The following is a 6982-nucleotide window of genomic DNA, read 5'->3' as shown; positions in this document are numbered from 1 at the left end:
TTTTCTAACGTCAAATTTTGCCTATATTTATTTTGTTTATACACTAGAGGTAAATATTTGTTTAAAATGCTGTAATTTTCTTACAACTTAATTGTCTTTCCTAAGAAGTTGGGAAATTCAGGTATTCTTATTTCTTTCCTAAAGGAAGACAAGGACCCATCTATCAAGGCAGAAGTGAAACAATACGTGTGAGTTCCAGATAGCTAATTGGTAGGTCTCAGCATTTGTATCTGTGCTGCTAAAGAATAGGGCCAGGGAATGCATTTAATCACTGGGCAGTCCCCTCTGCTAAATTATCAGCAGTTTCTGATCCCTTCTTTTCCCCATACCAATTGACACTCTTCAAGATAATGCCCAGACACTGATGGCTCAGGTGGCAACACTTTTTGTGTACTCTTCCTTGCAGGCAGAACATACAAGGTACCTCCCTGCATCTTCCCCATTCTTCCACAGTATCAGCTCTTTGTTCTTTAATACTCCCTCATGGCCATATCCTAAAACTTGCCACAAAAATTCTGAGTTTCATGCTATGAATTTATTATTTTAATAGTCTGTAACACAGCCCCTGCAATGTTTCAGATACATTGAACCAAGAAGACCCATACAGAAAAAGAGGTATTCTTAAAACAAAAGTGGTATCACGTGAATCCCAGAGCTAAGAGCTGAGTAGTGCGGACTCAGTCAGTCTGTGCTGCTTAGCCTTAGGGACAAGCTGTGGTCCTGCCCCCCTTTTATTTAGAAGTATAGGCACAGGTAAGGCCTCTCTGTGCTTGAATGATGAGAATCATGAGGTTCCTTTCTTGGAGGTGTTTCCTTACTACAGTTCGTGCATCCTTTTTTATTTTCTTACTGGTCCATAACTGAACGTGCTGATCCCCTTTATCTACCTACTTTCTGACCTTGTTTCCTGATTCTGCTAAATATATGTTGAGACGTAAGTAGTAAGACCCTTGCCGCTAGACTTGAACGAGAACAACAAGTTAAACCCCATAATTCCATTTTGTATTTCACCTTGCAGTTGATTAAAGGATCACACGTTCTACTTTGCCATTTTTGGTTTGTGTAAGTTTTCTGACATCTTTTTCAACACCAGAAGTCCAATGGCTAATACAAAAATACACATCCAATAATAACAAACTCTGAGCATTCTGTAATGCTTATCCTCTCAGCAGTAATACAGAACTTGCTGAAGAAACCCACAATTCCTCTTTGGCATAAAGATAGTCCTTGTTTTCTGCAAAATTCCAGAGATTTCATTTCTTATTAATTTATTTATTGCAGTACCTGGCAATCTCTAAGTGCTAAACTAAACAGAAATCCCATATTCTGAACTTTAAAAACAAGAATAACATTTGCAATTCTATCACCAGGACAAGCTGATTACTTTTACTTAGATCTCTAGACCTCTGAAAGGACAGAAACTTAATGGAGCTCAAGGTTTTAACAGACAAGGTGAATTCTTAGTCCAGCTGAATACTTATTTTGATTTCTTTTTTGTCACTTCAAAATGAAAAAATGGATGTGTCTGAATCCTTCACCCTACCACAGTAAAAACACTGTCCAAAAGTGATAAATAGGAAAGTGGACTTTCTGATTTATCTTTATAGGCAGCGAAGACCATCCCACATATTTGTTTTATGAGACAAAAGCATTGTGGATAAAGGCGGTGCTAAGCTCTTTCCTAGGAGATGCTTCAGGAGGTCTATGATGCTTACCCACCTAGATGAATGAATGAGAGCATTATTAATGCCATGGCAGTTTCTGAAAAGTTGGCTTGGGTGCTCACATAGAGTATTCTTTTGATAAAAGTAGAGAAATCATTTGAATCAACAATGCAAAACCGAGTGTATTGGGAACCTTGCAGAAAACATTGTATTTGAGGAGTTAGCGATCTTGACCAGACCATGTCTGCTCTGGTGGGCTTTGTGCTCAAGGCTGAAGCAGCCCATATGATGGCACAAGTAGCCACTATAAGGGAATCTGCTGGAGTACGCTGTGATGGTTTGTACTGTGCACTGGTGGACATTAGTGGTGTTTTGTGTGAAGAACTGGCTGAAGGGCAGAGCTCAAGGGGTTATAGCGAATGGGGCTATATCTGGTTGATGACTGGTCACCAGTGGTATTCCTCAGGGCTCAATCCCAGGGTCAGTTCTGTTCGTATATTTATCAGTGATCTGGATGCAGGAATTGAATGCACTGTTAGCAGGTTTGCTGACGATACCAAACTGGGAGGTGCTGTGGACTCTCTTAAGGGACAAAAGGCCTTGAAGAGGAATCTAGATAGATCGGAGCATTGGACTATGATTAATGGGATGAAATTTAACAGGTCCAAATGCCAGATTCTGCACCTAGGACAGAGTAATGCCAAGCAGAAGTGTTAATTGGGAGAGGAGTGGTTGAAGAACAGGCCTACAGAAAGGGATCTGGGGGTGCTGGTCGACAGCAGGTTCAATATGAGCCAGCAGCATGCCCTGACAACTAGGAGGGTAAACCACATCCCGGGGTGCATCAAACATAGTATAACCAGCCAGTAAAAGAGGTGATTGTCCACCTGTATTCAGCATTGGTGTGGCCTCACCTTGAGTACTGTGTGCAGCTCAGGGCCCCACAATCTAAGAAGGAGATGAAGGTCATTGAATGTGTCCTCCCCACCTCTGGTGCAGAACGTTCACATTTGTGAAGTGTGACTTCTCTAAAATGAAAGCTTATTAGCTATGGAGAACAGGGGGAGATCCTGGAGCCAGCGTTGGTGGGTGTTCGGCAGAGCAGCCTAACAAACCCTGTCTCAGATCCAGGCACACTCAGTGATCTTTGTGGTGAAGGGACAGGATGACTTCCCTAGGTCTTGGTTGTCATTACATTTCCATGCTCAAGATGTCCCTCCCCCAAGGCTCTGGATTGTCGTGTTGGATATAGCAGGGAGCAAAAGGGAAAAGCTAGCGCACCAGAATATGAAAACTGCAGCAACAGTCCTGCTATTCTGTAGAGTATTACATCCACAGTTCCCAGGAGGGAAACTGAGACACTCTGAGCAATTCCTGTCTTTACTGTCCTACCCTAATTCTCAGAAAATGTCTGTGAAGGGAAAGAAAAATATATATTTCATATTAAAATATATATTTTAAACAGATTCCAGGTCAGCAAGTTAAATAAAATGAGTGAAGATGAACATTAAATCAGGTTAGTTTTGAATGAAGAAAAATACATTTGAATTGTCTGAGTTCAAGTAATTGCATCCTTAATAGACAGATTCAGTCATCATGTATGCACTTCTGGGCTTTGTGTTTCTACCTTAGTAGATTTTTCCATCTCAAGACCATCCCATGTTTTGTCAAAAAGCCCCAACCAAACCAAAGCAAACAAAAAACAACCCTAAACAGCCCACCTACATTTCAGTACAATGGAATTGTTAAGAACCTTGAAAATAAGACTAACAAAAATGAAGAGTGTCATTTTTTGCTGAGGAGTGTTTAGACATCCCAAGTGAATCAGAAGACATGAACCACTGCATTTCTATTTCAAAAACATTTGTACAAAATCTTGTTTGAATCTGCCAAATATTTATGCTATGCTGTATACATAAGATATGGCAAAGAGCATAAATCAGTAGAAAATGAGAAACCCAGATAGGGCATCTTGCTATTTTTCTGATGACCTTAAATAAAACTTTCCAGACACTCATCTCTGTAAAAAGAACATGGAGAGAATGCAGCATGGAAGTTTATAATTGGGACAAATAAGTCACCAACAAAACATAATAGACAAGAATTAGGAAAAAACCCCAAGAAAACAAATAAGAATTTGTCCAATACCACTGAACAGAAATGAAGTACAGTATTATGAAGTCAGTTTACTTTGACTTTTTTTTCTTTAATGACTTGAGAAAATATTCTCAAATAATTTCTATATTACTTTTCTTGTAAGTCTTTCTGGATAATGGAGTATATTCTAGGAGTAAGACAAGGCTATTTTTTTATTTTGATTTGTTTTTCTCATTAATACTGTATTTAAAAAAAATTCCAGTGCATTAAATTAAGACTGTAATACTTTCTTCAAAAAAGTGATTATACTGTTAGTTTTAGAGAAAAAGAAGTAAATTTTTAAGGCTTGAGTTTTCATAATCCTGTGAATAAGTAGAAGCAGTATCAAAGCAGCAGGCCACTCCATCCTTAGAAACACTTCAAGAATTTCAAATGAGAAAAATGGTATCTCAAAAGTTTGTGTTCTTTTTAAGTGCAAATAAATGAAAATCTAATTAAAGATGTATAGTTTGTTGACACTTTTTATTTCAAAGTTAGGGTTTATGCTATTTTTAAATGAAAATTTTAAGTAGTGCCTGGTCTTTGCGATAACTTCATTTTTTCATAAGGAGAATGTTGATTATACTTGTATTGATTTGGTATATGTAATGCTAGTATAAAGTATGTGACAATTTTCTATTTAAAACAGGAAAGGAAAAGTGCATTTTCTCTATCATTAAAAATGTAAACTAATTTTGATAGAATTTTGTATATGACAATTTTTTTAAAGGACGTATAGTTGTACAACATTCCCTTTCAAAGGGAGCTACTCCAAATCCCTTCCTGTATGGTGATTACTCTGAATAGTAAGGATTGAAGGGTTTCTGCCAGCAAGGATGTCATGGTGTTTCTGCTCCACTCTGTCCACCACACATGCACCTTATTCTTGTGCTGAACAAAATCTAATATATTTAAATGATTTGAAAATAGATTCTGTGGATCATTACTGGTGTAAGATGTCCCTGTGCTTCTTCTGTAGGCAAGAGTCTCATTCAGGTAAATAAGCAAGACCAAAATTACAGGTGACCCGCCTGTGTTTCTTGCCTACATCTAGAAGAGATCAAATGCAGCTCCTGTAACTGGCAGTGGCACTGTGGTAACTGGGAAGCTGCTGAATACTCTGAACCCCGCAGTGAGCATCCAACATCTGGTATTTATTGCCCTAAAACCCTACTGCTCAGCTCTCTCACAGCCCTTAGTGGAGCAATGGGGTCTATGGTCCTTACTCACTTATGTGCAACTCTGGGTTTTCTCTTCTCAGATCTTCAACATATGAAGTATGCATTTTATGTCTAACCAACCATGATTTTTTTGATTTGTGGTTCAGAAAGGTTCACACATTCATTAGAAGTGCATATACCAAAACTATCATGGGAATCAGTATTTTTTAACTGAGACAATGTAATGTATTGTTGTGAAATGATGCAAGATGCTAAAAGAAAAAAAAGCAGTGGGAGATTTAATTTGGTGAGAAAGGGACAATAACATCTCATTTTTACACTGGCAGAACCCTACAAAGCAGTATCCTATATACTGATAGTGCTTTGGCCATAAAAGTGAGCAAGCTGGAATGCATTAACGGTTTTGACCATTAATAATGGGTGGTAGAAAGTGGAGCTCTCTTGGCTAGCATAGTGCACCCTAAGTATTGCTGGGGAAGTGAGTTAATGCCTTGGAAAGTGCTCAGCTTTTGAGTTGGGTCTGAGAGATGAGAGGGAAGGTTATGACCTCTGATTCTGTACGTTACAGAGAAATGGGAACTTTTTGCAGCTATGGGGTCCACAGAAGTCCTGTGTCTGCTCACTGCTAGGATTCACCTTATGCTGAATGTCATGTCCAAAGTAGAAAAGAGATTAATGGGCAGCCTTTGCATTTCTTATATTTGGATAAAAAGAAATCTTGGAGATACTAGCCAAAAGCAAGCTTGATTGCATAAATATTCTCCTGGCCACATCACTTCATTAGGGCTTTTTTTAGGAATAATAAATGTTTCTAAGATAGTCTATGAAAACATCATGTAGAAAAAAACCAGCAGCAGATGATTTAATGTGAGTGAAATAATTGCCATGATTGGCTATAAAGCTATCTTAATATAACATTCAGTTTTGCAGTCAAGCATTTCCCTCACAAATAGGAATCAAATTGCATCATCTTAGATACTAAAATCATAGATTGCAACAAAAAAATTTGTTTCTACAAAGAATTTTTTGAAGTTTATCTTTCTATTTGAAAGTGTGTTTCAGAAAAAAAAAAGGTCTATTTCTGATTGTGCTAATTTTCATTCTTGTTGGACAGATTTTTGTGGCACATGCTGAAGGGTGACTTCACGCTAAATGAGTGGTTAATTTCTTCTCCTTTCATTGCTCTTAGGAAAGGGAGTGAGACGTGCTGCCTCTGATTGCCTCTTGTTCATGTCTGCACAAGATTCACCAAGTATCTCCTCTGTATCAGTCCAGCTCAATATATTCAATTATCTGTTCTCTTAATTACTGACTTCTTGAGCTTTAGCTGCTTGAGTTGTCAGCAAAAAGTTCTTTTTCTTGCTTCTTTTCCACTTTCTTTTGTTCTTCCACCAGAATGAGTAGGGCTCAACATATCTCTTGTTTCTTGCATTGTTATCCACACTAGGGCAGCCATCAAATGCTCTGTTACTGCAAAGAGTGCTAGTTGATATAAAAACAGCTTAGCATTAGTAAGCAAGAGGAAAGTGGATAACATCACAGGAAGAAACTTCCTTTTGTTATCAGTCTCATGTAAAGAATTGTATTGAAATAAGACTTTTAGTTACTAGTGTTGTAATTCATGTTAAACAAATAACAGAAAATGCACACTCTAAAATTAACAGCTGTTTGGTCTTTTGTTTGTCAACCAGAAGAGTGTTTCTTAAGCAATCAGAAAACAGTACATTCAGCACATTCAAGTCCTTAAATTATTTTGGCAGTGTGCCTTTTTACATTGCGTGTTTGAGCAGTGACTGAGCACTAGTTGTCCAGCAGTGTGTTTATCCGCAGTTCATGGCCTTGGGTAGCACTTCTGTTCTGTTAAAGAGAGGAGGTAGGCTGGTACCACAAAACCTTTCAAGACCTTATTTTAACATTTTATGCAAAACCACAGTCTGAAGTTCAAAACTTCTATAACATGTTCAGTAAAAAATACAGCATGGCATATTCTGTGACAAACAA

This window comes from Numenius arquata, chromosome 2 (genome assembly GCF_964106895.1).
Source record: "Numenius arquata chromosome 2, bNumArq3.hap1.1, whole genome shotgun sequence".
NCBI lineage: Eukaryota > Metazoa > Chordata > Aves > Charadriiformes > Scolopacidae > Numenius > Numenius arquata.
The sequence above is the reverse complement of the archived record's forward strand: the minus strand, read 5'-3'. Positions refer to the sequence as shown.